Source organism: Leptonychotes weddellii, chromosome 1 (genome assembly GCF_054177405.1).
Source record: "Leptonychotes weddellii isolate Sample4059 chromosome 1, ASM5417740v2, whole genome shotgun sequence".
NCBI classification, from domain to species: Eukaryota; Metazoa; Chordata; class Mammalia; order Carnivora; family Phocidae; genus Leptonychotes; species Leptonychotes weddellii.
This window is the reverse complement of record NC_138369.1, coordinates 15,242,263-15,248,649: the sequence shown is the minus strand read 5'-3', so window position 1 is coordinate 15,248,649 and position 6,387 is coordinate 15,242,263. Positions and strand designations below refer to the sequence as shown.

Here is a 6,387-nt window from a genome sequence, read left to right as displayed (position 1 = left end):
CATGCGTTGGTGATCTCTGCTACAGAAAGCTGTTCATGGTAGGCTTTCTCAGCAGAGATGACCGGGGCATAGGTGGCCAGAGGGAAGTGGATGCGGGGATAGGGCACCAGGTTGGTCTGGAATTCTGTCAGATCAACATTCAGGGCTCCATCAAGTCTGAGGAAAGCAGTGATGGAGGACACAATCTGGCTAATAAGGCGGTTAAGATTAGTGTAGGTTGGGCGTTTAATATCGAGGTTTCTACGACAGATGTCATAGATGGCCTCATTGTCTACCATGAAGGCACAATCAGAGTGCTCCAGGGTGGTGTGGGTAGTGAGGATGGAGTTGTAGGGCTCAACTACAGCTGTGGAAACCTGGGGGGCTGGGTAAATGGAGAACTCCAGCTTGGACTTCTTGCCATAATTGACAGAGAGACGTTCTATCAGCAGGGAGGTGAACCTGGAACCAGTTCCCCCTCCAAAGCTGTGGAAAACCAAGAAGCCCTGAAGACCTGTGCACTGGTCAGCCAGCTTCCGAATGCAGTCCAAGACAAGGTCAATGATCTCCTTGCCAATGGTGTAGTGCCCTCGGGCGTAGTTGTTGGCAGCGTCCTCCTTGCCGGTGATGAGCTGCTCAGGGTGGAAGAGCTGCCGGTAGGTGCCGGTGCAAACTTCATCAATGACTGTGGGTTCCAGGTCTACAAACACGGCCCTGGGCACATGCTTGCCAGCGCCCGTCTCACTGAAGAAGGTGTTGAAGGAGTCATCTCCTCCCCCGATGGTCTTGTCACTTGGCATCTGGCCATCGGGCTGGATGCCGTGTTCTAGGCAATAGAGCTCCCACAGGCGTTGCTGATCTGGACACCAGCCTGGCCCATGTGGATGGAGATGCACTCACGCGTGGTGGCTATGTGTTAGCAGGTGCAGGCGACAGGAGCAGACACCGGGTCCCAGTTACCGTCCCCGACAAGCTAAGAGTCGAGGTAAGTAACGCACTCAGAAACTTTTTAGTTTGATGTTATCCCACTTGTCTATTTTTGGTTTTGCTGCCTGTGCTTTTGATGTCATATCCAAGAAATCATGGCCAATGCCAATGTCAAGAAGCTTTTACCTATGTATTTTTTCTTCTTCTAGGAGTTCTAGTTTCAAGTCTTACGTTTAAGTCCTTAATCCATTTTGAATTGATTTTTATGTATGATATAGGATAAGGGTCCTTTTTCATTCTTTTCCATATGGATCCAGTTTTTCTAACACCATCTGTTGAAAAGATTAACCTTTCCCATTGTGAATTCCTGGCACTCTTTCATGCTGCGTTAAATATTTAAAACATAACCCCCTGAAAGATCCATATGATAGAGTACAATGCAACCATTAGAAATGATTTTGTATATGAAATAGAAACATAATCATTAAAAATTATTAAATCTAAAAAGCAGATTAAAAAATAGTCCATAGGAAACAGTACATTTTTATTTTTAAAAATACATAAAAATAGAGCAGCATTATATCAAACATTGTTAATGGAAGTTCACAGAGTAAACTGATTCAAGAGGCAGACTTGAGGATCTGACAGACCCAAGATCTCTCCCCAAAACTCCCATTCAGTTTAGGTGTCCTTTTGGATGGAGTCTTTCCTGATGCCCCCAGGCAGAGCTGGGAGCCTGTCCTCAGGGCTTCCAAAGCATTTGGATGCAAACTTTACTATACTATTTACAACTCTGTACTTAGAGTGGAAAGTCCAGAGCCTTTATTTTAGGCTGGTTTGTATCTGACCCTCTTTTCTGTTTAAGTAGTTCTTCAGGTTAGCAATCTTGGAGGGAAGCAGAGCCTCTTTCTTCCTGTAGAGGTTGAGAGTGCCAGGGGCTTGCTTTCTTAGCTTCTCCTGAACCCTGGGCTCTTCCCTCACACTTAACTTGCCAGACCACGAGTCAGGAGAAAAAGACTGTGAGTTCTCTATCTAGTGGCTGTGGCTCCAGTAGAAGGAAGATAGAACTCTAGGAGAATGGTAAAAGGGTCCAGGACTATACTGGCTACAGTGCAGGGAGGGTCTACTACCCTCTGGACAGGGGTTAGTGGGCAGCAGAATTCGTAGGGGACTAATTTTGCTGCTTGGTTTGGAGAATTATCCACGATGGGTAACACCTAGCAATTGCAGGACTGTTGCAAAAACTTAAAGTGGCCTCATTTTCTTCCTTGTAAATCAGAATCCTGATTTTTCCCCCCCTGGATGCATTGCAACCCATATAGATGACATTCCCAGACTCCTCTGAAGCTAGCTAGGTGTGGCCATGTGAGTAAATTTTAGCCAGTGTGAGGTATAAGGAGTGTTGCATGTAACTTCAAGAAGAATCCTAAAGGGAAAGGAAGATAACCTTTCTTCTTTCCTTCATCCATCTTTTGTCTGGAACTCTGACAACAGCTGAACTCCAGCAGCCACCAAGCACTGTGAGGACAGGAGTCACACTTTAGGGATGCAAGACCAGAGTGCTGGAAGGAGCCAGATCCTTGAGAACCATGAAGCCACCATTCTAGTCCAGGACCATACACTTTAGGATGACTTTTGCATCAAAGAAAAATAAACATCTATCTTTTTTAAGCTTTTGTTTCTATGAGTATGAATGTGTATATATGTTATATACAGTTGAACATAATTCTAGCTAATAAAATGAGCCACCCAATATCTTTTTCTCTCTTTTTAAATTGTAGTTGACACTCATCACCCATCTAACATCTTTTAATAACTTTTTAACATTAAAAAATTTTAAGTTAACATATGAAATTAACTGTGTATGTGTGTATGTACACAATTCTGAGTTTTAACACAAATTTAGGGTCATGTAACCATTACCACAATCAGGAGGGCAGTATCCAAAGAAAACCTTCATGCTGTCCCTTTGTGGTGAAATCCAGCACACATCCCTAACCCCTGGTAATCACTGATCTATTCACCATCTCTATAGTTTTGTCTTTCTCAGAATGTCACATAAATGGAGTCCTATAGTATATAACTTTTGGACTGATTTCTTTCACTCAGCATAGTGTCTTTGAGATTCACCCATGTAGTTGTGTATCAATAGCTCATTATTTTTTACTGCTGAGTAGTGTTCTGTTGTATGGACATACCATAGTTTGTTAATCCATTCATTCATTTAAGGACATTTATGTTGTGCCCAGTTTTTGGTGATTATGAACAAAGCTGCTATAAACATTACTGTACAGCCTTTTGTGTAGACTTAAGTTTTCATTTATTTATTTATTTTTTAAAGATTTTATTTATTTTTTGACAGAGAGACAGCGAGAGAGGGAATACAAGCAGGGGGAGTGGGAGAGGGAGAAGCAGGCTTCCCACGGAGCAGGGAGCCCAACTGGGACTCGATCCCAGGACCCTGGGATCATGACCTGAGCTGAAGGCAGACGCCCAACAACTGAGCCACCCAGGTGCCTGACATAAGTTTTCATTTATCTAGGGTAAATGCCTAGGAGTGGAATTATAGAGGCATATGGTAAATTATGCTTACTTTTTTTTTAAGATTTTTATTTATTTATTTGAGAGAGAATGAGAGTGAGGGAGATCACAGAGGGAGAGGGAGAAGCAGACTCGCCACTGAGCAGGGAGCCCGATGTGGGGCTCAATCCCAGAACCCTGAGATCATGACCTGAGCCGAAGGCAGCCACTTAAACGCCTGAGCCACCCAGGCACCCCTTATGTTTACTCTTATAAGAAACTGTCAAACTTGTCCAGACAGTCTATGTCATTTTGCATTTCCACCAGTAAGAGTTCCAGTTGCTCTATATGCTTACCCAGCACTTGGTATTGTCAGTTTTTATTTGTTTTAAGTTTAGCCATGCTAATAGATGTGTAGTAATATGTCATTGTGATTTTAATTTATATTTCCAAAATGGCTAATGATGCTGAGCATCATTATGAGTATTTTTGTAATGAGCATTTTCATGTTCTAATTATCCATATGTATTTTTTTAAGTTTATTTATTTAAGTAATCTCTACATCCAACGTGGGGCTTGAACTCACAACCCTGAGACCAAGAGTCACATGCTCTTCCAACTGAGCCAGCCAGGTACCCCTGTTATCCATATATTGTCTTTGAAGTATCTGTTAAAATCTTTTCCTATTTTTTTATTGAGTTGCTTATTACTTATTAAGTTTTTTTTTTAAAAGATTTTATTTATTTATTTGAGAGAGAGAGAATGAGAGACAGAGAGCATGAGAGGGAGGAGGGTCAGAGGGAGAAGCAGACTTGCCACTGAGCAGGGAGCCCGATGCGGGACTCGATCCCGGGACTCCAGGATCATGACCTGAGCCGAAGGCAGTCGCTTAACCAACTGAGCCACCCAGGCGCCCTACTTATTAAGTTTTAAGAGTTCTTTTTTATATTCTGAATATAAGTCCTTTTCTGAAAATGTTTACAAATATTTTTCCCACTCTGTAGCTTTTCTTTTTTTTTTTGTAAATTTATTTATTTTTTATTTTTTAAAGATTTATTTATTTGACAGAGAGAGAGACAGCGGGAGAGGGAACACAAGCAGGGGGAGTGGGAGAGGGAGAAGCAGGCTCCCCACTAAGCAGGGAGCCCGATGCAGGACCCTGGGATCATGACCCAAGCCGAAGGCAGACGCTTAACGACTGAGCCACCCAGGTGCTCCATTTTTCTTTTTTAAGGTTTTTTTTATTTGAGAGAGAAAGAGAACATGAGGAGGGAGGGGCAAAGGAGGAGGGAAAAGCAGACTCCCCACTGAGCAGGGAGCCCAATGTGAGGCTGGATCCCAGGACCCTGAGATTATGACTGGAGCCAGAGGCAGACAGACACTTAACTGACTGAGCCACCCAGGCACCCCTGTAGCTTGTCTTTTCATTCTCTTAATAGTGATTGTTGCAGAACAAACACTTTAAATTTTGCTTAAAAACAAAGAAAACACAGGAAATTCTAAGCCAGAACTTTCATACTTTGAATTCAGGTTTTCTTCCCCAATTGTTACCATTTACTTTTCAGAGTCCTTAAATGCCACCTGGACTGCGTCCAGGGCTTTTAGCTGCATTCAGTGGGAGAGATAGGATGGAGTATGCTTACTCTGTCATACCTAGAACCAGAACCCATTCAAATATCCTTTTAATAAATTCCTTTTCCATTTAAATTAATTTATTTCTATTGTTTACAACCAATAATTCTGGCCTAGTTGTATTATTTATCCATCAAATGTCTGTTTGCCTAACCAGACTAAGAACTACAAAGATAAATTTGTAGTACTGGGCCTAGCACAGTGTTTATTTAGTAAATGAATGAATAAACTTCACTATGGTGATCAACAATTATTAAAAGAACATGGCTATTTTATATTCTACTAGTAGTACTTAGGTGATTTATTAGTTATGAGACTGACCTGTTTTCTCAAATATTACGGACAAAAAAAATCAATAATCTGGGTCATGGCCATCCATTGTTTGATGTACCCAGAATCCTCCTCTAATGGGAAACTGCTTCTTTCTGCATCCAAAAGTGGTTCTGGTGAAGACTTCCAGTCACACTTCACCCCTATGATCTAAGCAAGCCTATCATAAGCTTCCACTAGGATTTTTCAAATTCAAACTAAGGGAAAAGACTCCCTCTTTCTCTGTGTTGGTAGGAAGCTGGTCTCTAATAGGAAAGAATAAAGTATAGATGGAGGGAGAAGCACAGAAAAGAGATTCTGATTTCATTTCATTCCCTATCCTTCCCAGATTGGTTAAAAGAGCTAATAAATCCTCTGTTTTGTCAAAGCCAGTTTGAGGTGAGTTTCTATTCGCTATCAAAAGAGTCATAACAAATGCAATCTGAGCTAATCAATTAGCTTTTTTTTTTTTTAAGATTTTATTTATTTATTTGACAGAGAGAGAGCACAAGCAGGGGGAGTGGCAGGCAAAGGGAGAGGGAAAAGCAGGCTCCCCGCAGAGCAGGGGGAGCCTGATGTGGGACTTGATCCCAGACTCCTGGGATCATGACCCGAGCCAAAGGCAGTCACTTAACCAACTGAGTCACCCAGGCACCCTAGGCTTCTTCTGAGATTTCTTTCCCTCATACGTCTTCTCTATAATTTGGGGAAAATATGTATTTTCAAAACACAATATGTCTTATAGGTTTGTAGCATCTCTTACGTTTGAACTCTGCACCATGTCTTACACTTTCCTGCTTCGAAATTTACAGTGGTATGCATTCTCTCTCTCATTTAAAAATTTTTCACTCCTTCTCACATTTTTATTTATTTTTTATTTTTATTTTTTTAAAGATTTTATTTATTTGCCAGAGAGAGAGAGTGGCAGGCAGAGGGAGAAGCAGGCTCCCCACTGAGCAAAGAGCCCGATGTGGGACTCAATCCCAGGACCCTGGGATCATGACCTGAGCTGAAGACAGA

At 41.9% G+C, this 6,387-nt stretch overlaps 1 protein-coding gene and 1 pseudogene across 1 annotated transcript in view; both read right to left on the bottom strand.

Annotated features, from left to right (window-relative positions):
* The window catches only part of LOC102726633 (tubulin alpha-1B chain-like), a 1,558-nt pseudogene extending 663 nt beyond the window's left edge, over positions 1–895 (bottom strand).
* The window catches only part of IHO1 (interactor of HORMAD1 1), a 42,781-nt gene that overhangs the window by 19,940 nt on the left and 16,454 nt on the right, over positions 1–6,387 (bottom strand). The window lies entirely within an intron of this gene.